Source organism: Pongo abelii, chromosome 3 (genome assembly GCF_028885655.2).
Source record: "Pongo abelii isolate AG06213 chromosome 3, NHGRI_mPonAbe1-v2.0_pri, whole genome shotgun sequence".
In the NCBI taxonomy this organism is placed as follows: Eukaryota; Metazoa; Chordata; class Mammalia; order Primates; family Hominidae; genus Pongo; species Pongo abelii.
Window position 1 is genome coordinate 64,110,361 of NC_071988.2, and position 26,923 is coordinate 64,137,283.

At 40.5% G+C, this 26,923-nt stretch overlaps 1 long non-coding RNA gene across 1 annotated transcript in view; it reads left to right on the forward strand.

Moving 5' to 3' along the window:
- The first annotated feature begins 19,478 nt into the window (after positions 1 to 19,478).
- LOC129058993 (uncharacterized) overlaps positions 19,479 to 26,923 on the forward strand; it is a 32,705-nt gene continuing 25,260 nt past the window's right edge. Inside the window, exon 1 of the long non-coding RNA XR_008524536.2 lies at positions 19,479 to 19,785. This is a non-coding gene — a long non-coding RNA (uncharacterized LOC129058993). The remainder of the gene's footprint in view (positions 19,786 to 26,923) is intronic.

Below are 26,923 nucleotides of genomic sequence, written 5' to 3' on the forward strand. Positions count from 1 at the left end.
AATTTGCCCTGCTTGGTTGCAAATATGCCTTAGATCACTAAACCCTTTATTTCTTCTATTTTGTCCCTTTTAGAAATGGGAATGTCTATCCTATTTATGCCACGCTATTGTGTTTTGTAAGCAAGTAACTTGTTTTTTAGGTTTCACAGGCTCACAAATGGAGAGAATTTTTTTCCCAGGACAAACCATACACAGGGTCTCACCCATACATGATTTAAATGATTTAGTAGATGAGATTTGGAACTTTTTGAATTGATTTTAACTAGATGAGATTTGGGGCTTAGAGCTAATGCTACAATGGGTTAAGAATTTGGGAGATGTTGGATTTGGTGAATGCATTTTTCACGTGAGATAGAGATGAATTTTTGGAAGCCAGAGGGAAGGCTTCATGTTCATCCCCAAATTCATGTTAACCCAGCACCTCAAAATTTGACCTTATTTGTAAATAAAGTCTGCAGATATAATGATTTAATTTAAAGTCATAATGGATTAGGACTCTAACCCAATGAATGGTGTCCTTCTAGGAAGAGAAAATAGACAAACAGGGAGAATGGCACATGAAGACAGAGACAGAGATTGGAGTAATATATCTACAAGCCAAGGAATGCCAAGGATTGACAGCAACCACCCAAATCTAGGAAGAGTCAAGTAAGGAGGGTCCCTTGGAGCCTTCAGAGAGAGCATGGTCCTGCTTACATCTTGGTTTTAAATTTCCAGCCCTTAGAAGTGTAATAGAGTAAATTTCTGTTGTTTTAATCCACCAAGTTTGTGATACTTTGTTTCAGCAGCTCTAGGAAATTAATTCAGCTGTTTAGATTGAGCAGGAGAGATTTGAATAAAGACTTCAAAGAGGTGGGGAAATTGGCCAAGGAGGTATCAGTGGGGGAGGATTCTAGGCAGAGAAAACAGCTAAAGCAAGGCCTTTTCAATGGGATTCATTGTCTGCCACCAGAATCTGTGCCTTTAAACAGTTCTTCATAAGTGGAAAGAGCTGGGGTTTACTGATCTGTGACTATATGATGTTTTAGTCCATTCTTGCACTGCTATAAAGAAATACCTGATACTGGATAATTTATAAAGAAAAGATGTTTAATTGGCTCACATTTCTGCAGGCTGTATAGGAAGCCTGGTGACTTCTGCTTCTGGAGAGGCCTCAAGAAATTTACAATCATGGTGGAAGGTGAAGGGGAAGCAGGCATGTCTTACATGGCTGGAGCAGGAGCAAGAGAGAGGGAGGAGGTTCTACACACTTTTAAACAACCAGATCTCACAAGAATTCCCTATCATGATGACAGCACCAAGGGGGATGGTGTTAAACCATGAGAAACCATCCCCATGATCCAATCACCTTCCATGAGGCCCCACCTCCAGCATTGGGAATTACAATTTGATATGAGATTTGGGCAGGGACACAGATCCAGATCATATCACATGAGAAGCACTAGGCTAAATAAAAATTGGTGATCTATGCATGTGTGTGTGTGTGTGTGTTTGTGTTGAAGAGAGAGAAAGAAAGAAAGAGAGAGAGATGGAAAGAGAGATAGAGATAGAGAGAGAAACATAGTTCCTGCCTTCCTCTGTCCATTCCCTTTTAGCCCCCAAATCATGTGAGTCCAGTCCAGGCCTTTCCTTTAAGCAGGAGCACCCCAGAGCTCCTTAAGCCTCAAAGAAATGTGATGTGATGACAAGGTCCTCGAGCATCCTTGAAACACCCAAAACCCAGTGCCTCAGGAACTGGGTCTTTATGTAATGCAACACTTGAGAGTCAACCCTGAATCTAATTCTCAAGGCTGTGTTTAAGAGTGTGCCAGGCAGTAAGTCTCACTTTTTGAGCACTCACCAGGCATGCAGACCACAGCTGGGGAATGTGAACGAAGAGAAGAGAAGGTGGCTTCAGGCACTGGATTTCACTGTCAGTAATGCACCAGTAACAGACACAGTGATGTTTGAATATATTCAAAAGCCCTACAGATTTCTCAATTAGAATTCTAGACACCCCTAGGGATACTGGGCCAGAATATTGTTTTCATGTGAAGTAGAATTGCCTGCAAGCCCAAGCCTATGAGTTCTGTATAACTGATGCATTTGTTGCTATAATTAATAATTCATGAACAAAGTGGAGAGGGGAGGCAGAGTGAGATAGTGGTTAAGTACTGTGATGCTGAATTTTGTGTATTAACTTGAGTGGGCCACAGGTGGCCCTGATATTTGGTAATACATTATTGTGGGTGTTTCTGTGAGGCAGTTTTTGGATAAGATTAACATTTAAATCAGTGGATAGAATAAAGCAGATAGCTCTCCCTCATGAGGGTGGGTCGCATTTGATCAGCCGAAGGCCTGAAGAGAACAAAAAGGCCGACCTTCTTCCAAGTAAGAGAGAATTCTTGCTGCTTGACTACCTTCAAACTGGGATAGCAACTTTTTTCCTAATTTCAGACTCGAATTGAAACATTAGCTCTTGGGCCTTGAGCCTGCTGGCCTTCAAACTAGAACTAATTCATTGGCTCTCCTGGGTCCCCAGCTTGCTGACTTATGCTCTTTACCTTAAGACTTGCTCTCCTCCATAATCACTAGAGCAAATTCCTTATAATAAATCTCTCAGCCAGGCACAGAGACTCATGCCTGTAATCCCAGCACTTTGGGAGGCCGAGGTGGGTGCATTACTTGAGGTCAGGAGTTCGAAACCAGCCTGGCCAACACAGTGAAACCCCATCTCTACTGAAAATACAAAAATTAGCCAGGTATGGTGGTGGGGGCATGTAGTCCCAGCTACTTGGGAGGCTGAGGTACAAGAATCACTTGAACCCAGGAGGCAGAGGTTGCAGTGAGCTGAGATCATGCCACTGCATTCCAACCTGGGCCACAGAACAAGATTCTGTTTCTAAATAAATAAATAAATAGACAGACAGACAGACAGACAGACAGATAGATAGATAGATAGATAGACAAGTATATATCCTATTGGTTCTGTTTCTCTGGAGAACCCTGACTAATACAAGCACGTTTTCTTTAATTGTGGTTAAACTTGGGTTCAAATTTCATCTTCACCACTCAGTCATGGAAACTTGTGAAAGGTATTAACTTCTCTAAACCTCAGGTTTCTCAACTGTAAAATGAGGGCATTGACAGCATCAACTTCATAGGAATGGGGATGACTACAAGACAATTCCTGTAAAACACTGCACCTGGCTCAAATCAAGTGTTAAATAAATGTTTAAAAGTTTCTTAGGATTAATATGGTCTGTGGAAACAGTTTGGGAATATAAGTCTCAATTCTGGCTCTCCTATGAAGCAGCTCTGTCACCTCAGGTATATTATTTGTCTGGGCTTCGGTTTCCTCTGTTGATTGCCTACAAAATGGCAATAACTTAGAGTAGCACTACTCAGTGTGATCCATAGTCTGCTGCCCATCTGTGACCTGATATTGGTCAACGATGATAAATCTAGAGAAATAGACTGCATGCATTTAAAGACTTCTATAGCAATTTGATAGCATAATTATGTGTTGTCTGAATCTACTAATAAAAAGTTTGACTTTGTATTTTGTAGATCTCTTTTTTCATTATTCTAGTAATTCATTTTTATATTTTCTAAGGTATCAGTGCACAACAGACTGGGGGAGGGGCAGCCAAAAAAACAAAACAAAATGAAAAAAAAAAAACAACAACTGCTTCTTCATCCTGGATAGTTTGAGAGCTCTTTTAGACCCATGCTTCTCCAGTGTCAATGGGCAAAGGAATCACCTGGTAATCCTTAGATTAATATGCAGATTCTGACCCAGCAGGTCTGGGAGCACCTCAGAGTCTGCATTTCTGACAAGCTCCTGGGTATGCTGATGTCGCTGGTCTGTAGGCCACTTCGAGTGGCAAGGCCTTAGATAACTTCCATGACCACATGTTGATTAATTTATACCCTATTTTTTTCCAAAGTGGAATTACTGGAGCATGAGGAAATTAAGGTGACCTTTGAGGACTTCTAAACCTATCATTTTTTTGGGACTTTTATATACTTTGTTCAATTTGATTTTTAAAGCTTTAGCATGGTCGTCTAGGGATAGTCACTATGTTGTTTTCCACTTTAATGAGGCTAGATAACTTTACTGGGATTACTAAGTCTTCTGCATCATGATTTTATGAATGCATGCTTATATAGTTAGATTCAGGCCAATGGCTTTCTAGAAACACAGATTATCTAGACCACATGAGCCATCACTCCAGTCAGGCATCTGTCCTTTGGGAGGCAGGCGTCTTGTTTAGCCATCAGAGAGGCTTCATGCTAGACTCTCAACACAGCTAGACGACTTGACCTTAGAGAGGAGGATGTAAGGATCCAGAGGGAAGTATAGATGAAAGGTGACCAACAAAATGCCTTAAAGTGTATGAATGTTATGGGTAGGAGTGGAAGGGGTTGGCCCTCCTTCTCGCAGGTTCCAGTTACGGAATTTGCAATATAAAAGACCATGACCTAGCTTGAAGAAACAAGAGACAGGAATAGGGCCACTGGAGCCTGAGTAGTGGAAGAGTGGTTGCCTGACAGGAGCTCAATCCACAGCATCTGGCCACTGCCAAGGTCAGAGCCTTCGGGGGGTGGGGGGGGCGGGCGGTTGGGTGTGGGAGAGCATAAATACCCTGATTCCTCTCTGATCTTCCAGTCTTCATACTGGTGCCTCCCATTGGCTGAACCCACTGGCAGCCAGAAGGTAAGGAATTCTGGTTTTACCATCTATGGAAGTCAGCCTCCTGGGGCACAGAACAAAGCAGGGAATGATGGAGAACAGATTTAGAGAGAAACCCAGAGGGTAACTAGCCCAGAACCCATATTCTCCCACCTTACCCCTCTCCTGCACCTCAATCTCAGGCTTCCCAAAACGTTTTATACACACATTCACATTTGAAACCACCATCAGGCATTTACATACCACATTGCATTGGGACCAAATAATACAGGACATACTGTACAACAGAGGAGTTTGTTAGGGCTGAGTTGGTTTAATCTAAGATGACTTTCTGCAGAGCGGCTTTGAGGTGGGCTCATAAGGAGCTGAGAGAAAGGGATTGGGGGAAAAGAGAAAGTCCCTTGAGATAGAGAGTGGTATGAGTAACTTTGTAGGTGGGAAAAGGGATGGTAGGAGCTGAATGTAAACAAGCCTCAGGTCTGAGTTGAACAAAATAGAGGGAGCAATGGCTCTTGAATATGGGGATGACATGATGGAGACACAGAAGGTTAATAATGATAATAATAGCTCTGCATTGGGTAAATTAGGGATAAAGCCATAATGAAATACATCTTCCATAGTAATTTTTTATATACACCATGTCTTTTGCCTAGTGTGGGAGACTGTGTTATTGTGCACAAATGTTTTCTGTCACTCCCTGTGGAACTTCTTTTTATCAGCTCCTCTCTACCAGACAACTTTCTGATTATCCTTGTTCATTTGACATCAAGCTTGGCTATATGACTTGCCTTGGCCAATAAAATGTGAGTAAAATCGTGTTTGCCACATTTCCAAGCAGAAGCCTTAAGATCCATTGCATGATTCCTCCACTGATCTTTTCCTTCTAGATGGAGGCAATAAAATGTGAATAAAAGTCATGTTTGCCACATTTCCAAGCAGAAGCTCTAAGATTTATTGCATGATTGCTCCATTGATCTTGTCCTTCTAGATGGAGGCTATCCTTTCTGCCTGGATCTTAGAGTGAGAAAGACCTGAACAGATCAGTAGCCAATAATCCGTAGTGGACGCATAATGAGAGCAAGAAATAAGCCTCTGATATCACGAGCTGTTGGTATGTGAGGCCATTCGTTAACGCAACATAATCTATTTATCTCAACTGGTAAACCAAAGATACTCATTTCTTCCCCATTGTTGAATTTAGAATATTCTTTTTAGTTTTTATTGTATTTGACTTTCCTTTCATATTTAATACTGGATCAGTCCTTTCTTCATGAGATATTTTCCTTTGTAGCTCCTCCTGGTTTTCCTTCTGCTCTGTGCCTCTTGCTTCTTGCAACTTCTGTGGGTGCCTAAACCACTGTTCCTTTCTTCAGTGTTGGTGTTCACAAAGTTCTGTCCTTGGACCATTTTACCTAATACATGTGCTTTGGGCAATTACATTCACGCCACTGGCTTCATCAGTTAATGAAGTGAGTCCTGTAGAGATTGCAGTGGGATGTGGGAGCATCTCTTTCTTATAGCTCTAATACCAGAGCCAGAGGGGAATACCAGATCACGTGTAAAGGAAACAGTGAGAACAAGCTCAAGGGCATTTGAATGGGTTATCAGAAGAAAGAAGCTTACGGTGAACCGAGCTGAGCTGTGGAACCAAGTTAGGTTGGAGGATTCAAAAAGCTGAGATTGAGAGTGAGCCTGCCCTTGATACATCTCCTTAGCATGTCAGATGCAATGCTGGACCACAGCTCTTCTTAGCCCTGGACAACTTCTGGAATGTTGGTATTGGCAGAATGTGGAGAAGGAAGTAGTAAGAAGGAAAATTGTAATTGCTTAAAAAATATTTTTTGATGGGAGAAGGTGAATTCTGTGGTGGCTGGGCAGGTGGGCCAATCATGTGGTCTGTAGGTGAGGGCAGTACCAGTGTCCCTAGAGTAGGAAGTTGACATCTCCACTTGCCTATGTCCTGCTGGTAATAAGTAGGGAAAGGTGATGGTACATACTGGATGCTCCACAGATATGGAAGGCTTTGATTAGAACTGCAAATTCAACACGCCCTAAACTGGTTTAATTTCTCCTCCCCAAACCCAATCCATTCTTCCTTCTGTATTCTGGCTCTCAGGAGGTATTTGGAAATGTGTGTGTTGGGGTTGTGGGGGTATGGGAGGGGACTTTTTTGATGTTGCAACGACCAGGCAATACTATTGGCATTTAAATGGATTGTAGCCAAGGATGTCAAACATTAAAAAATGCACAAGAGAGTCCCATACACCAAGAATTGTCCTGTCAAAAATGCTACTGGCACTTCTGTTAAGAAACACTGTATGGATGTCATCATTGGATACACAATTGCCCAAATTAGACACCTGGATGTCATCCAAGATCTCTGCTTGTCCCTTCTCCCCTCACCCAGCTAAGCTGTCACTGGGTCTTATTAATTCTGCCTTTGAAATATTTCTCAAATCAATATTCTTCTCTTCATTCACACTGCCTTATATTGGCCTCCAAGTCTTCCTCTTGTCTCTAAACTTGACTGCACGCTCTGGTTGGCAGAAACCGTGCCTGCCAAATGTGTGCCAGGCACACAGAAGATGTCACTAAATATTTGTTAAATGAATGCATTTTAACTCCCTTTACTGCTTTCTGTTCCTTAGAGTGAGCATTCTAAAATGCATATCTGATCAGGCTACTTCTGTTTTTAAATCTTTCATTTGCTCCCCACGATCTATGGGGTAAAAATCAAATGCCCTGTTGTAGAACACAGGCTGCTTACCGCGCATTCCAGCATCATCTCCAACCATTCTTCCATATGAACTCTTTGCGCCAGATTTTTCAAACTGACACTGAGCCCCCTGAAATTTCTTGACTTTGCATATTTTGTGCTGTGTGCCAGATAATTACTTTCTCCTCTTCTCCAAATGGCTAATTCATAACTCTAGACCTAGCTGTTGTGACATTCCCTCTGGAAAGCCTTCCCTGACTGCAGCCCCTTCCACCAACAGCTGGCCTCAGACCCTTCACTGTGCATCCATAACGTCTCTATCACATGCCTCCACCACGCTATACAGCAATTGTTGTTTCTATGCTTTCTCCACTAGGCTGTGGGATCTTTGCAGCTTGTGGGAAGGCACTTTGTCTTTCATTTCTCCATCTCCTGTGTCTTGCATAGTCCTTGACCTGTAACCGCTCAATTAGTGCTTGCTCGCACGTGTAAGGAAGCTGGCCCGAGACCACATAATCAAGAAGTGGCAAAGCTGATCTTGATCAGACCTTCAGGCTCCAGCGCACCCCACTGTCTCTCATGAAGCTTAGCAATAAGAAAAACAGTTGATGGATTGATGCACTAATTCTAGAATGAGGGAATATCAGTGAAACTGGAAAAGAATGGATAGAGTTCGTTCAACTTTGAAATATATCTGTTGAGCATATACTATGTCCAGGAACAGAGATAAATGTTTTGGTGGAAAGTGCAATAGGTCTAAAGGATGGATTTTGGTTGGCTATGGCAGATAAAGGGGCATGACCAGGGGAATCCTGGAGTCACATAGTTACCATCCTAAGACTGGGTGCTCAGGGAGGAGGTGGCCTGGCCTCAGAAACTTTTTAAGTTGGGTAACATTAGAGTAAATGTTGGCCACTATCAGAAATAGCCCCAGGGACTCCTGCACAGCCAGTTTCTGTCACTCTGTGGGGGTTGGAGATGAGCTACCAAAGGAAAAATGTCTTGAAGCCACAGCCAAGTTTCCTCCCATGTCGATCAGCAGCCAGAATAAATGGGGTCTGAATTCCCAGGAGGAAATCTGGTATTAGAACTTGTTGTTTATCAACAGCACCACCTGGCACATCTTTAACCAGTGGTTTCTTTTAATAGTGGGAAAGGGAGCTATAAATAAACAGCAGCTTGTCATTTCAAACACAAGGCTAGCAGGGGTGGAGATGGGGAGTCGGCAAGTGAGGGACCCAGAGGTCATCAAAAATCCAAGAACTGGAGTCTTCATAGTGTGTGAGTTGTGGAAACGGCATCCTCCAGTCCATGGTCCCACCAGGACGCCTTCAAGGGCAGGCAGGCAGGCAGGAAGCAGGAGTATAGAAGCCAAGGTGCAGAGGATACTCTAATCTGAAAGCATTATGGGGCCTTCCTGCCTTCCTGGATCACCACAAGTGACCTTTGTGCTTTACAAGCCCATCGCAGGGTTTTGACAGGTGCTGGGAAATAGCAGTATGATGACAAACCGGTGTGAGTGTGAATCTGCGTCCTGGCTATAAATGGGTTTTAGAAAAAGGGATGAATGGTTTTGCAGGCAGTGGGCAATATTGACTAACAGAACCCTGTGGAAATGTGCAAATCAAGAGTTAATAAGAGCCAGCTAGATCACAAAATGTCATATCCCTATTTTAACATCCATGTTGATTTCCTCACTAAAGTTTTACTAGGACAATGGGACACACAATAAAATGAATTTCAGTAGTGGAAATAAACTTCGTTCATTACTAAATATGTTGCTTTTGGAAAGTTTGTGTTTATATGATCTTTTTTTTCCTAAAAGTTTAATGATCTTAGCTCAGCTTGGTTTCTCAAATATGGACATATAAACAGTATTTCAATTTTTTTGTGCAAGACAAGCTTAGAAAAAGCAGCTAACTTTCCTAAGCTTTTAAAGTCATGAAAAACATTTTAAAATTAATTTATGGCTTCTCATTTGTCCTGGATGTTTAAAAACATTTTTTCCCCTATGGAATTAGTTGGAACTTACACTGATGCCTAGGTTTGGCTTAGCATGACCATTGGACTTTGACTTCCACAGACTTTATGTCTGTGCATTCCTCTTAGAAAGGGCTAAACTCCTCTGGGAGTCAAAACTAAGTCCTAAGCAAATTATTGTAAAGACCTTTTCTAGGGTCTAAAAAAAATCCTTAATAGAAAAGTACAAGAGGAAGGAGTGGTTATTAAATTTAGCCTTGAGTTGGATCTTCAAAAATCAGAAAAAAAAAGAGGATCCCGCACCATTTTATGGTGAAGTTTCATGGTGTTGTCTGTAGTAAACAAAGAGAGTCTTAAGTATCCTTAAGTGGAAGCTCAATTAAAAAGACAAACCTTGGAAAAGGCTTTGTGGAAGGCCAAGAGATTTTGATTCTGCAGTTGCCAGTCCAGGAAGGAAGAGGATTCCAAAGATAAAGAGCATCCATAGAAAACATCTTGTTTGCAACTCCTAGGAGTGGGCCGCCAGGAAATGAACAGGAATTGCTGCTTCACTTCTGTGAATCAAAAAGAGAGAGAGAATCTCAAAGGTAGCCCAACCCCCTGGCTTATTGGTTATGCCCGTTCCTTACCATCCAAGTGTTTTGGTTACCAACACCTCCAGAGAAACTCCCTGTTCTCCAAATGGTAAATACATTAAAGGGTTGAGCAGCTAATACTGTATTTCCATTGCTCGTTGTTTTGCAATTCTCTCTCCCCAATTTCAATTTAAGGCTAAACTTAACTGCATTATGTGTTTCAGACTCTGCCATAGATAACTGTATATGCCAGAAAATTTAATTGCTGGGGAAATGCAAATTCTTAGGTTAAGGGTTATGCGATACGAAGCTGTCTGTTTCTTGGCACAACAATTATATTTGAGCAGGTTTGATGAGGTGCTCTGAGGAGTGCCTGGCAGTTAGCATGACTAAGTCCCGGCTATTGCAGGACTAACCTTCACCCTGAGGGGAGACAAACAGACTCCTGTGTCTGGACTTGCCTTGAGGGCAACTGTGTGTGGTACCCGGGAGGTGGGAAGTTGGGTTGCTCGAATGATTGAAACAGTTTATTCAAGAGCCACATAACAATGCAGTAGCAGCATTGGTGATGATGGTGGTGGCAGAAAGCCTTCACTGGAGAGCCAGAAACAGGGGAATTATGTCTGTAACAAACCATAGCAGGAACAGAGGTGGAAGTCTCTCCTATACAGCCTGTTGGGTACAGGTGCCTGCTCTGCACTCTGAGAGACTGCGTATATTAATTGTGTGGTAATGGGCAAGTTACTTAGCCTTTTTAGTCTTGGTTCTTGTTAACTCTAAAATGGAAAGAATTAACAGTGCCTACCTTGTTGGGCTAACTAAAAATTGCTAAGTTCATCTGCAGATAGCCATGAACACCTAATATTACACCTTCACCATGCTATATTATCACCCCTGCTCCTCATGGAATTGTTGTGCCACTTTCTAGTTGTGTGATCTCAGGCAAGTTGTTTGCCTTTTCTGTGCCTAGTTTTGTTCTTCTGTAAAATGTTATACGTTTGTTGTGAGGATGAAATGAGTTAGTATTTGTGAAATGCTTAGAAAAAAGTAAGCTGGTACCTAGAAGGCACTGTATGAGTGCTTGTTGAATGAACAAAACTCTGCCTGGAACATCTGAGAGTTTAATACATGTTAGTTCTGATTATAAGTGTGTCCACCTTCAAGGAGAACTTAGCTCTGTTCTGAGCTCTGGACTAGAATGAGAACTTACGAAGCTGGCCAGGAAACTGTGGTAAGAGAAAGTGCCTGTGTGGGTATGGTGGAGAAGGGGTGGGGGAATGCTAAAACATTGCTTTGAAGATAATCCGTTACTATGCATAATAATCCCCTTCTCAGTATGGTAGAAGAATTAAATGTAGGCCCAAGGCAAATTAATTAATATTACTTATAGCCATGTCTTCATCATGATTAACAATTACTTTTTCTAGAACTATTGTAAAGAATCGAGGACTCACAATGTAGAACTACTGGACCTTTGAATATGATGGTGGCATTTCTGTAATGTTTCATCTTCTTTGATCCTTAAAATGTGTTTCTTTTTATTTGGTTTTAATGGAGTTCCTGCTGCTGATCAGGAAGCATTTAATATGAAGTTTGCCTTGGACAAAATTGAGTCACTGAAGCGTGTCTTTTGAAACACGAAGTTTTATTTTAAGTGATAAAGAAACCATTGGCCTATATACCAAAGGTAGAATGGCAGTAGAAATGGCTTTCTTTTCTTTGACTTCACTCCAAGATCTGGAAGGCTCTGAGTCAGGGAAATGAATTTAGAAGGAGAAGAGGGGCCAGCACTAGGATTTTTCCCGCATCAGTTGGTAGCCTGAGACTTTAATTCCTGGTTTCCATTACTGAGTTTTAGTGCTTCCAATTTAGTGTTCTAAAAGTGTCCCAGGATTCAGTTTTCCTGCTCTGGTGTGGCCAAACATGTCTGTCTCATGGAGTCCGAAGCAGCTCTCACCAACCACAGCACAGTCTCCAAAAGGGTTATGAAGCCTTGTCCAGACTCTACAGGGCAGAATGCTGTGATCAATTAGCAATGCCTTTCACCAGCAGAGGTGATGATGCGAGAGGTGTAGTCTTCACATTTTATTTTGACATCCCTGCTCTAATTTCTCTGTTTAACTGAGAAAGAGGCTTGCAGAGAGCTCCCAGCTGTGAGAGTTTAAGCTATATTACTCAAACTCTCAAAGTCTCAATCCTCATTTTTAAAATGGAGAAACAACAATAACAACAGTAATTAATCCTTGCCAAGCCTGTTTCTAAGGGCTTTACATATATTAACTCATTTAATCCTCACAACAACTTTTGAGGTAGGGCTATTGTTATCCCTTTCCCCAAAGGAAACTGAGGCTCAGAATAATTAATTGTTCCAGCTAGGAAGCAGCTCAGCTCTTCTCCTTTTGGAAGGTAACCTCTTCCATGTGCATGTGGAAACCACTCAGTACATGTTCACAATTTACTTTTATTTCCAGATTACAAGAGCTTCTGGGAAGAACAGGAATCTGTAGAAGGAGCAAACAGGAAATGGGTTAGTGGATTCTGCTACAGTCTTCAGCTGTCATGTGCTGCTGAATTCTCACATCACTCTGAAAAAAGGATATTAACACTTAGATGGAGTCTATAGGCAAATCTCTTCAAGCCATATTTCCTGTCTACATAGCCCCAGACAGTTTGCAAAGCACTTATGTGCTGTTATCACTGTCCATCCTCACAACTGTGTGATATTGGCAGGGACCTTAGTTTTTATTAGGGATCTCTGTTTCGTTAGAAACCTTTGGTTTTTTTTTTTTTTTTTTTAGAAGATGGCACAGCCAGTATGACAACCCATGTCTTTCAACTTCTCATTGAAGACTCTTTCTACCATCCTATACATCTCAAGCCCAGTGGTTCTCAAAGAACGGTCCCTGGATCCCAGCATCAGCAGTGCGTGGAAACTTGTTTGATATGAAAATTCTCCAGTCCTACCACAGATCTCCTGAATCAGAAACTCTGAGGATGAGGTCCTGGAATCCATGTTGTAACAAGCCCTCTGGATGATTCAGATGCATGCTCGAATTTAAGGACCATTGCACTATTTTAACCTTGTATAAGAGGAAAAGTGGAAGGAAATTGAGATAATTGACTGAGAAATATGTGATGTCTGTCATGAAAGGTTTGAAAGATGTGTATGTAGAAGATGGAACAGTTTTGTTCTGTGCTGTTTCAGAAGCTTTTTAATAAACTTAAGAAAGAATATTCTAAGAAACAGCCATTGTAATTTGAACATTTTAGGAGGCATTTTCAATCACTAGAGAGAGTCAGACAGAGACCTAGGGCCCATCCATGCCTACAGAGTGGGGCGGGAGAAATTCGTATACTGGGCAATTACAGTTGGAGTTTTAGGGAGCCACAAAATAGATTTCTTTCTTTCCTGAGTTTGTAACCAATTGAGAAATAAGAAAGGGGATTTAAAAGGAGGTACATCTTCATTACTAGTAAAGCCTAGGGTGTAGAGAATGTATGTTCCAGATGTTTTTCTTTTTTACCTTCTTCTTGCCATGTAATAAGCCACCCAAAACAGTGACATGAAGTAATCATTTATTTCCTTCTGATGTGAAAGTTGGCCAGGCTTATCAGGGTAAGTTTCACTCAGGTCTCTCTTGTGTTTGCACTTAAAAGTGGCTGGAAATGGGAGTATACATGCACACGTCTAGCAACTGAGCTGGAAAGACTCCATCAGCTGGGGCTGGAATGACATCACTCCCCTACGCCTATCCATATGGTGACCTCAGGGCACCTGGACTTCTTTCACAGAGACCGAAGGGTGCCAAAGTGAGAGTCCCGAGAGAAACCAACAGAAGCTGCGTGGCTTTCTAACAGCCCCAGGAATCAAGCTGAACCACGACCACAGCATTCTGTTTATTAAGACAGTCACAAAGTCCCACCCAGGTTCAAAGGGAGGGATCATACACTACACATCTTGATGGGAAGAATGTCAAGGAATTTGCAGACATGTTTTAAAACCACCACATCAGTCTTTAGAACCTTCTCCCCTTGAACTGAACTTAGCCTCAAGCAGTAAACTTACCTCTTCTAGGCCAAAGATTGATATAAGAAGCTTACTAACTGCCCTCTCTGCAGGCAGGCAGGGCTCCAGGACAGAAAATGCTTCGTTTCTTTTTCAAATTCGCCAATCAGATAAGTTGTTCCTGAGTTGGGGAGAGGGGACTATGACAAGCCAGGAGGGGACTACGACAAGCCAGCAGGGTTACACTGGAAGTAGTCCCCACATGGAAACTTGAGCCCTGGAGAATGTGGATTACCTCATCACATGCAGTTAGATTGGCTGGAACGCCTCTTATTTTTAAGCTTTCAAGAAATTATGAATTTTAATTCCTAAATATTATTTGTCTATTTAGTTCCAGAATAACTTAATATCTCTGGCAATTCTTGTCCTCAAAGAGAATATGGACATTTTGTCATAAATATGTGTCAATTGTATTTATTTGTTTATTCATTTATTTCTGTTCCTATCAAACTGCCTTAATTTTTTTAAACATCTTTTTCTGAGATATAAATCATATAGCACACATTTCATCCATTTAAAGTATCCAATTCAATGGTTTGGGGTATATTCACAGTTATAAGCAACTATCACAACACCCAATTTTAGAGCATTTTTGTCACTTTTTGAAAAAACCCTGTGCCCTTTAGCTATCATCTCCCTGTCCTTGCATCCCCCCCCCAGCCCTAAGCAACAACTACTTTATTTTTTGTCTTTATAGATTTGGACATTTAATCTAGATAGAATCATGTATATGTGGTCTTTTGTGTTAGGCTTCTTTCACTTAGCACACTGTTTTCAAGGTTAATTCATGTTGTAGCATGTATCAATACCTCATCCATTTTCATGGTCAAATAATATTCCACTGTTTAGATATACCACATTTTGTTAATGCACTTATCAAGAGATAGACATTTGGGTTGTTCCCACCTTTTGGTTATAAACATCTGTGTACAAGTTTATGTGTGGACATGTTTTCATTTCTCTTGTGTATATACCTAGGAGTGTAATTGCTGGGTCATAGGGACCACTTGAAGAATGTCAAAATATTTTCCAAAGTGGCTACACCTTTATATTGCCACTAGCCATGGAGGAAGGTTCTTGTTTTTCCAGATCTTCAACACTTGTTATCATCTGACTTTTTAATTCTAGCCATCCTAGTGGATGTAAAGTAATATTTCATTGTAGATTTGATTTGCAATTCCCTGTTGACTAAGGAGGTTGAGCATCTTATGTGCTTATTGGCCATTTATATATTGTCTTTGGAAGAATGTTAATTCAGATTATTTTCTAATTTTTAAATTGTGTTGTCTTTTAATTATTGAGTTGTACATGTTCTTTATGTATTCTAGATACATCTGTTATCGGATATTTGATTTGCAAATATATTCTGTCATTCTGTGTCTTTTCACTTTCTTGGTAGTGATCCTTGAATCACAAAAGTTTTTAATTTTAATGAAGTGCAATTTATGTATTTTTTCTTTTGTTGCTCACGCTTTTGATATCATATCTAAGAACTTATTGACAAATCTGAAGTCATTATGCTTTACACCAATATTCTAAGAGTTTTAAAATTTAGCTCTTGTATTTAGGTCTTTTAGGTCTTTGATACATTTTGAATTAATTTCTGTTAATCATGTGAAATAAGGGTCCAACTTCTTTTTGAAATGTGGATATCCAGTTGTTCCAGCACCATTTATTGAAAATATTATTCTTTCTCCATTTGATGGTCTTGGGACAATTATCAAAACTCAGTTGGCCATAGACACATGGTTTATTTTTGAGCTTACAATTCTATACCATTGATTTACATGCCAGTACCACACTGTCTTGATTACCATTGCATTGTAGTAAGTTTTGAAATCCGCAAGTTTGAGACCCCGTCTTTGTTTTTTTTCATAATTGTTTTGGTTATTTTGGTATCTTGCAATTCCATATGAATTTTAAAATCAGCTTGTTGATTTCCACAAAGAAATCAGCTGGGATTCAGATAGGGATTGCATTGAATATGTAGGTAAGTTTGGAAATATTACCATTTTAACAATCTTACATTTTTAAATCCATGAACATGGGTTGTTTTTGCATTTATTTAGATCTTTAACTTCTTTCAACAACATTTTGCAGTTTTTAGAGTGTAAGTTTTACACTTATTTTGTTAAACCAACCTTGCCTGCCTGTAATATATCTCACTTGATTATGGGGTATAATTCTTTCTATATATTTCTGGATTCAGTTTGCTAGTATTTTATTGAGGATATCTGCTTCCACATTTAAAAGTGACGTTGGTCTATAGTTTCTTTTCTTCTGATGGTTTTGTCTGGTTTTGATTTTAGAGTCATATTGATCTTATAGTGGTGTAGTTTGTCTCTTTTCTATTTCTTGGCAGAGTTTGTGAAAAAGTTGGTACTAATTCTTCTTTAAATGTTTGGTAGAATTCAGCAGTGAAGACATCTGGACCTATAATTTTCTTTGTGGGCAGATTACTAATTTAATTTCTTTACTTGTTACAGGTCTGTTCATATTGTCTACTTTTTTTTGGAGTCAGCTTCAGTAGTTTGGATCTTTCTAATAATTTGTCCATTTCATTTATCTAATTTACTGTCAGGCAATTGTCCATATTATTAATTTATGATCCTTTATATCCTGTAAGGTTGATAGTAATGTCTCCTTTTTCATTTCTGACTCTGGTGATTTGAGTCTTCTCTCTTTTTTTCTTGGCCAGTCTAGCTAATGGTTTGCCAGTTTTCTTTACCTTTGCAAAGAATCAGCTTTTGGTTATACTGATTTTTCTCTATTGTTTTTCTATTGTCTAGTTCATTAATTTTCATTGTAATATTTATTATTTCCTTCCTTCTGCTTGATTTGAATGTAGTTTATTTTTCTTTATCCAGTATCAGAAAGTGAAATGGTAGGTTATTAGTTTAAGATCTTTCTTCATTTTTAAGAGAGGTATTTACATCTATAAATTTCATTTTGAGCACTGCTTTAGTTATATTGCATAAGTTTGGCATGCTGTGCCTTCATTTTCATTTGTCTCAAAGTATTTTCTAATTTCATTTTTGATCCACATGTTATTTAGAACTGTCTGCATATTTGTATATTTCCCGAATTTCTTTCGATGCTGATTTCTAATTTCATTTCTTCACAGTACGGGAACATACTTCATATTATTTTCATTCATTAAAATTTATTGAGTTTTATTGAATTTTATGGCCTAGCTTGTAGTCTATCCTAGAGAATATTCCATGAGCATTTGAGAAAAGCATGTTCTGCTGTTGTTGGGTGGAATGTTCTAAAGGTGACTGTAAGGTCTAGTTGGTTTGTCAATTTTACTTTACAGTTAACTTTCCTGACATCCCAGTGAGATTTATAATTATTATATCCACTTAAAAAAATAAGACTTAGTGTTATGGTGAGTCTAGTGGACATCCGTTGTTTACGTGGCCTGGGCTCTGTTCCCCCATTCTCCTAGTAACATTGCCCTAGTCAATCACCCTTACTTTCAGGCATGTGCTTCAGATGAAGTTGACTCCATTCTTTGCTTCAGGAGTAGACATATGACCAGTCCTGCCCCATTAGAGCATGGCATTCCCCAGGAAAGTCATTGGATCAGGAAAGGGCATGTGACACAAGTCTAGCCAGTCAGGTCCAATCTAGTTAATTTTGCCCTGTTTTGTGAATGACAGAGAAAGGAGTGTTTTCTCTTCCTAAAGGATTGGCACTGTGAGGACATAAGCCTGATGTTCTCAGCAGCCATCAGGAGAATGGAATCCAGCCAAAGGGAAATTGAACCTAGAGATAAAAAAGGTTGGGGCCTAATGACATCCTTTGAAACCCCGAACCAAGCTGGATCTGAAAACAACATTATTTCTAGACCTTTAAATTACGTAAGCCACGAAATCCTATTTTTGCTTATGCTTATGCTACTGAGTTGGTTTTCTATCCCTTGTAACCAGAGCTCGAAGTAATGAAGCATGATTATGTTGAAAGAATAGGTGAGTGGTCAAATATGAAAGTAAATTAGGATTGAGAGGAGAGTTTTAAATATGTATTTTAAAATAATTACGTAACTTTTTCTGGCTCTTATTGCCATCTCTCCAAAGGAACACTGGTAATCCACATTCATACTGAAGTCACAAGAAAATAATTTTTATCATAATATTATCTTTCCTCCACTCCTGTTTACCCTCCTATACTATTCATTTTGTTATGGCATCACAGTTACTTAAGCTAGAAACTCAAGCCTTTTTAAATTCTTTTCTCTCCTTATGCCTCACATTCAATTGATCATTAAATCCTAGCAAGCTACTTCAGAATTTTCTCTCAAACCCATATGCTCCTTTCTGCTTCCACCATTTCCCCACTACCAGGCATTTCCCACACTGTTACCTGATAATGTACATCTCAGTCCCACTCCTAACATTTGTGGGGTCCAAAGAAGAGTTAAAATGGAGGTTTCTAGTCCATTGCCCAACTCCTTCTTTTCCCACCCAATCGCCGTCCCACTGCAAAGGGCCTCACATAGGTGGACAGTTCAGCCTACATATCCAAGCTCTTTCCCAAATCCCACCAAAAAACAGCCACCTCTTGGCATAAAGGATGGACCTGTGGAGGAATGCACAATTTACAAACCCCAAAAACAGGCTTATGATTTTCTCACCAGAAAATGTCAGTTGTCGAGAAAGCAGACTGTGATCTAGAGTATAGGCTCTGGATAGGCATATCCTGTTGGCCCTATGGACTCCTCACCTTGTGGAAATTGGTGTGGTATAAGAGAGTCAGAGCTGGGTCTCCTAAAGGCTGTGTTCCAGTGAAGATCACTCTTGTCTCAGTCTAAAGACAATACTATGCCACTATGCCACTCAGTCTGTGTAAAGTTCTGAAGTCTCACTCTGTAGCCCACTGAATGGTATCTATCCTTCTCACCTCTGTACCCAAGGACAAGCACAACTCAATTTCAGCATATTTCCCATCTTTTCTCATTTTCTCATAAACTTTACAACTCAAAAATTACCTCCTCTTTATAGTTTTACTTAAACTCTTAGGCTGAATTAATTCCTTTCTCATGTTTTTATAACCTTCAGCCTAACTCTTGAATGTACTTCCATTGAAGCATGTATAACATTGCATTATTATTACTTTTTTTGCATATCTGTTTTCCCTATAAAAGAGTAAGTTACTTGAGGTAGATTTGTGGTCTTTTCTCTGCCCAGCAGCCATTCTTTATTCAAGGAGTAGCACCCCACCTCTTCTTTTTAGGAAAGTTCCTCCTTCTCTCACTCCTTGCCAAAACTCTTTGTTCCAATATGAGATTTGAATAATAGCTGTCTCTTCCTCTTCAGCCATAGTGATTGCTAGCAGGTGACCCATGTTGGGGCAGTCAAGTGCTTCCCTACTAGTTTTTAGCCTGCAAATATGTAGAGGAGACTTTTCCTGTTGGGTGGTGAATCTGGAAAGGTGGAACCTGGAGTTCCTGGTGTCAACTGGGTGGTTATGATGTCACCTTCAAGGGGAGAATTGCCAGAACACAGGGCAAGCTGAGATAACAAGATGGGAAGAAAACATCTGGAAAATGCTCGGGGGGTCTAGTTCATGTCTCCACTTCTGCAGTTGAACATGTTAGTCAATACATTTTTTTTTGCCTCAGCTAATTTAAGTTTTGTTTTTATAATTTGCAACTTAAGAATCCTGTAAGGTTTGGAGGAGGAGCCAACATGGCCGAATAGGAACAGCTCCAGTCTACAGCTCCCAGCGCGAGTGACGCAGAAGACGGGTGATTTCTGCATTTCCATCTGAGGTACCGTGTTCATCTCACTAGGGAGTGCCAGACAGTGGGCGCAGGTCAGTGGGTGAGTGCACCGTGCGCCAGCCGAAGCAGGGGCAAGGCATTGCCTCACTCGGGAAGCGCAAGGGGTCAGGGAGTTCCCTTTCCTAGTCAAAGAAAGGGGTGACAGACGGCACCTGGAAAATCGGGCCACTCCCACCCGAATACTGTGCTTTTCCAACGGGCTTAGGAAACGGTGCCCCAGGAGAGTATAGCCCACACCTGGCTCAGAGGGTCCTATGCCCACGGAGTCTCACTGATTGCTAGCACAGCAGTCTGAGATCAAACAGCAAGTCCGCAGTGAGGCTGGGGGAGGGGCGCCCGCCATTGCCCAGGCTCACTTAGGTAAACAAAGCAGCCTGGAAGCTTGAACTGGGTGGAGCCCACCACAGCTCAAGGAGGCCTGCCTGCCTCTGTAGGCTCCACCTCTGGGGGCAGGGCACAGACAAACAAAAAGACAGCAGTAACCTCTGCAGACTTAAATGTCCCTGTCTGACAGCTTTGAGGAGAGCAGTGGTTCTCCCAGCACGCAGCTGGAGATCTGAGAACGGGCTGACTGCCTCCTCAAGTGGGTCCCTGACCCCTGACCCCCGAGCAGCCTAACTGGGAGGCACCCCCCAGCAGGGGCAGACTGACACCTCACATGGCCGGCCAGGTACTCCAACAGACATGCAGCTGAAGGTCCTGTCTGTTAGAAGGAAAACTAACAAACAGAAAGGACATCCACACCAAAAACCCATCTGTACATCACCATCAGCAAAGACCAAAAGTAGATAAAACCACAAAGATGGGGAAAAAACAGAGCAGAAAAACTGGAAACTCTAAAAAGCAGAGTACCTCTCCTCCTACAAAGGAACGCAGTTCCTCACCAGCAACGGAACAAAGCTGGACGGAGAATGACTTTGACGAGGTGAGAGAAGAAGGCTTCAGACGATCAAATTACTCCGAGCTACGGGAGGATATTCAAACCAAAGGCAAAGAAGTTGAAAACTTTGAAAAAAAATTTCGAAGAATGTATAACTAGAATAACCAATACAGAGAAGTGCTTAAAGGAGCTGATGGAGCTGAAAACCAAGGCTCGAGAACTACATGAAGAATGCAGAAGCCTCAGGAGCCGATGTGATCAAATGGAAGAAAGGGTATCAGCCCTGGAAGAGGAAATGAATGAAATAAAGTGAGAAGGGAAGTTTAGAGAAAAAAGAATAAAAAGAAACGAGCAAAGCCTCCAAGAAATGTGGGACTATGTGAAAAGACCAAATCTACGTCTGATTGGTGTACCTGAAAGTGACGGGGAGAATGGAACCAAGTTGGAAAACACTCTGCAGGATATTATCCAGGAGAACTTCCCCAACCTAGCAAGGCAGGCCAACATTCAGATTCAGGAAATACAGAGAACGCCACAAAGATACTCCTCGAGAAGAGCAACTCCAAGACACATAATTGTCAGATTCACCAAAGTTGAAATGAAGGAAAAAATGTTAAGGGCAGCCAGAGAGAAAGGTCGGGTTACCATCAAACGGAAGCCCATCAGACTAACAGCGGATCTCTCGGCAGAAACCCTACAAGCCAGAAGAGAGTGGGGGCCAATATTCAACATTCTTAAAGAAAAGAATTTTCAACCCAGAATTTCATATCCTGCCAAACTAAGCTTCATAAGTGAAGGAGAAATAAAATACTTTACAGACAAGCAAATGCTGAGAGATTTTGTCACCACCAGGCCTGCCCTAAAAGAGCTCCTGAAGGAAGCGCTAAACATGGAAAGGCACAACTGGTACCAGCCACTGCAAAATCATACCGAAATGTAAAGACCATCGAGACTAGGAAGAGACTGCATCAACTAACAAGCAAAATAATCAGCTAACATCATAATGACAGGATCAGATTCACACATAACAATATTAACTTTAAATGTAAATGGACTAAATGCTCCAATTAAAAGACACAGACTGGAAAATTGGATAAAGACTCAAGACCCATCAGTGTGCTGTATTCAGGAAACCCATCTCACGTGCAGAGACACACATAGGCTCAAAATAAAAGGATGGAAGAAGATCTACCAAGCAAATGGAAAACAAAAAAAGGCAGGGGTTGCAATCCTAGTCTCTGATAAAACAGACTTTAAACCAACAAAGATCAAAAGAGACAAAGAAGGCCATTACATAATGGTAAAGGGATTAATTCAACAAGAAGAGCTAACTATCCTAAATATATATGCACCCAATACAGGAGCACCCAGATTCATAAAGCAAGTCCTGAGTGACCTACAAAGAGACAGACTCCCACACATTAATAATGGGAGACTTTAACACCCCACTGTCAACATTAGACAGATCAACGAGACAGAAAGTCAACAAGGATACCCAGGAATTGAACTCAGCTCTGCACCAAGCAGACCTAATAGACATCTACAGAACTCTCCACCCCAAATCAACAGAATATACATTTTTTTCAGCACCACACCACACCTATTCCAAAATTGACCATATACTTGGAAGTAAAGCTCTCCTCAATAAATGTAAAAGAACAGAAATTATAACAAACTATCTCTCAGATCACAGTGCAATCAAGCTAGAACTCAGGATTAAGAATCTCACTCAAAACCACTCAACTACATGGAAACTGAACAACCTGCTCCTGAATGACTACTGGGTACATAACGAAATGAAGGCAGAAATAAAGATGTTCTTTGAAACCAACGAGAACCAAGACACAACATACCAGAATCTCTGGGATGCATTCAAAGCAGTGTGTAGAGGGAAATTTATAGCACTAAATGCCCACAAGAGAAAGCAGGAAAGATCCAAAATTGACACCCTAAAATCACAATTAAAAGAACTAGAAAAGCAAGAGCAAACACATTCAAAAGCTAGCAGAAGGCAAGAAATAACTAAAATCAGAGCAGAACTGAAGGAAATAGAGACACAAAAAACCCTTCAAAAAATAAATGAATCCAGGAGCTGGTTTTTTGAAAGGATCAACAAAATTGATAGACCGCTAGCAAGATTAATAAAGAAAAAAAGAGAGAAGAATCAAATAGATGCAATAAAAAATGATAAAGGGGATATCACCACCGATCCCACAGAAATACAAACTACCATCAAAGAATATTACAAACACCTCTACGCAAATAAACTAGAAAATCTAGAAGAAATGGATAAATTCCTCAACACATACACCCTCCCAAGACTAAACCAGGAAGAAGTTGAATCTCTGAATAGACCAATAACAGGAGCGGAAATTGTGGCAATAATCAATAGCTTACCAACCAAATAAAGTCCAGGACCAGATGGGTTCACAGCCGAATTCTACCAGAGGTACAAGGAGGAGCTGGTACCATTCCTTCTGAAACTGTTCCAATCAATAGAAAAAGAGGGAATCCTCCCTAACTCATTTTATGAGGCCAGCATCATCCTGATACCAAAGCCTGGCAGAGACACAACAAAAAAAGAGAATTTTAGACCAATCTTCTTGATGAACATTGATGCAAAAATCCTCAATAAAATACTGGCAAACAGAATCCAGCAGCACATCAAAAAGCTTATCCACCATGATCAAGTGGGCTTCATCCCTGGGATGCAAGGCTGGTTCAATATACGCAAATCAATAAATGTAATCCAGCATATAAACAGAACCAAAGACAAAAACCACATGATTATCTCAATAGATGCAGAAAAGGCCTTTGACAAAATTCAACAACGCATCATGCTAAAAACTCTCAATAAATTAGATATTGATGGGATGTATCTCAAAATAATAAGAGCTATTTATGACAAACCCACAGCCAATATCATACTGAATGGGCAAAAACTGGAAGCATTCCCTTTGAAAACTGGCACAAGACAGGGATGCCCTCTCTCACCACTTCTATTCAACATAGTGTTGGAAGTTCTGGCCAGGGCAATTAGGCAGGAGAAGGAAATCAAGGGTATTCAAGTAGGAAAAGAGGAAGTCAAATTGTCCCTGTTTGCAGATGACATTGTAGTATATCTAGAAAACCCCACTGTCTCAGCCCAAAATCTCCTTAAGCTGATAAGCAACTTCAGCAAAGTGTCAGGATACAAAATCAATGTACAAAAATCACAAGCATTCTTATACATCAATAACAGACAAACAGAGAGCCAAATCATGAGTGAACTCCCATTCACAATTGCTTCAAAGAGAATAAAATACCTAGGAATCCAACTTACAAGGGATGTGAAGGACCTCTTCAAGGAGAACTACAAACCACTGCTCAAGGAAATAAAAGAGGATACAAACAAATGGAAGAACATTCCATGCTCATGGGTAGGAAGAATCAATATCGTGAAAATGGCCATCCTTCCCAAGGTAATTTACAGATTCAATGCCATCCCCATCAAGTTACCAATGACTTTCTTCACAGAATTGGAAAAAACTACTTTAAAGTTCATATGGAACCAAAAAAGAGCCTGCATCGCCAAGTCAATCCTAAGCCAAAAGAACAAAGCTGGAGGCATAACACTACCTGACTTCAAACTATACTACAAGGCTACAGTAACCAAAACAGCATGGTACTGGTACCAAAACAGAGATATAGATCAATGGAACAGAACAGAGCCGTCAGAAATAATGCCACATATCTACAACTATCTGATCTTTGACAAACCTGAGAAAAACAAGAAATGGGGAAAGGATTCCCTATTTAATAAATGGTGCTGGGAAAACTGGCTAGCCATATGTAGAAAGCTGAAACTGGATCCCTTCCTTACACCTTATACAAAAATCAATTCAAGATGGATTAAAGACTGAAATGTTAGACCTAAAACCATAAAAACCCTAGAAGAAAACCTAGGCATTACCATTCAGGACACAGGCATGGGCAAGGACTTCATGTCTAAAACACCAAAAGCAATGGCAACAAAAGCCAAAATTGACAAATGGGATCTAATTAAACTCAAGAGCTTCTGCACAGCAAAAGAAACTACCATCAGAGTGAACAGGCAACCTACAAAATGGGAGAAAATTTTTGCAACCTACTCATCTGACAAAGGGCTAATATCCAGAATCTACAATGAACTCCAACAAATTTACAAGAAAAAAACAAACAACCCCATCAAAAAGTGGGCGAAGGACATGAACAGATACTTCTCAAAAGAAGACATTTATGCAGCCAAAAAACACATGAAAAAATGCTCACCATCACTGGCCATCAGAGAAATGCAAATCAAAACCACAATGAGATACCATCTCACACCAGTTAGAATGGCAATCATTCAAAAGTCAGGAAACAACAGGTGCTGGAGAGGATGTGGAGAAATAGGAACACTTTTACACTGTTGGTGGGACTGTAAACTAGTTCAACCCTTGTGGAAGTCAGTGTGGTGATTCCTCAGGGATCTAGAACTAGAAATTCCATTTGACCCAGCCATGCCATTACTGGGTATATATCCAAAGGACTATAAATCATGCTGCTATAAAGACACATGCACACGTATGTTTATTGCGGCATTATTCACAATAGCAAAGACTTGGAACCAACCCAAATGTCCAACAATGATAGACTGGATTAAGAAAATGTGGCACATATACACCATGGAATACTATGCAGCCATAAAAAATGATGAGTTCGTGTCCTTTGTAGGGACATGGATGAAATTGGAAATCATGATTCTCAGTAAACTATCGCAAGAACAAAAAACCAAACACCGCATATTCTCACTCATAGGTGGGAATTGAACAATGAGAACACATGGACACAGGAAGGGGAACATCACACTTCGGGGACTGTTGTGGGGTGGGGGGAGGGGGGAGGGATAGCATTGGGAGATATACCTAATGCTAGATGACGAGTTAGTAGGTGCAGCGCACCAGCATGGCACATGTATACATGTGTAACTTACCTGCACGTTGCACACATGTACCATAGAGCCTAAAGTATAATAATAATAATAATAATAATAAAAAGAAAAACAAAAAAAAAGAATCCTGTAAGGTTCTCCTCCAGTGAAGAGGTCAGGAATTTTTCATTTTTGTATCACAAAGACTACTATAGATCTTCACACAGAGTAGGGACTCAAGGTATTTATTGCTTTGAAGAAAAATATAAATTAGTCGAATTAAATTTACTGAGGACTGTGCTTGAAATTAAAAAATAAAAAAAAAATCCAGTGTCACTTAGGTGATTGAGAGAACAGGAACTTGATGATTTGTACAATTCAATGTGAGACAAAATAGTGAAAAGCAGAACAGTTCTGGAAAAAGAATGAATCTGTTGCCAACTTGGCAAAGTGAATTATAGAAAGCTAGAAATATTCCTTTTCTTTCCTTCTTATCTAATTGCCATTACCTACCTTTAACAAAATGATATAATTGTGATTTTGATTATTAAGTATGAAAACTGGGGAGTTTAACTCCCTTCCCTGAGCCTTGTTGTAGTTCACCATCCTAGTTTGGGCTTTGGAAGGCAGGGAAAGAAGATAAAATGAGGTGGAGAATGTAATGGTCTGCACCAACTCACAAGCAGGATGACTCATTCCTAAACAAGAGGGAAAGCTTTGTACCAGTGCTCAGGCATTCAGTAAAATGAGGGCTGGTTATAATAATATTTGAAAAATGCAACCACATCTTCACCAAACTGGTCTGGCTGGTTTAGAGCTGTGTGTTTTGCCAACTGTAGTGATTGTAACAATAATAAGATCATGAAGAGTCCATTAGTTGTGAAAACCAAGTGTCATTTAGTCCCAGAACTAGATGGAACTTTAGAGGCAGCCTGGTTCAACTACTACCTGCTGCCGGATCATCTCCATAACTGCCCTTAAATTAATTTGCAGGTCCTTCTTGAACCCATCCATGAAGAGAGGTCTAGGTCTCCAGACACCCCATTCCCCCTAGGGACAGTTAGACAAATTTTTTTATACTAGGGCGAAAGCTGTTTTATGAAACTTCCTGCCAATGATTCAAATGCCCTCACTTAAATTCTTGTAAAATAGATTTAATCCTTCTTCCAAGTAAATCTAATCCCTCTTCCAAGTCCTTCAGATACTTGAGGCAGCTATGGCATATTTCCAGGCAAAGCACCTCAAGGTTCTTCAGCAGTCCTTCATGGGACATTAGGGTTTAATCCCCTTTAGGGCAAAGACTGGGTCAGGTAGCT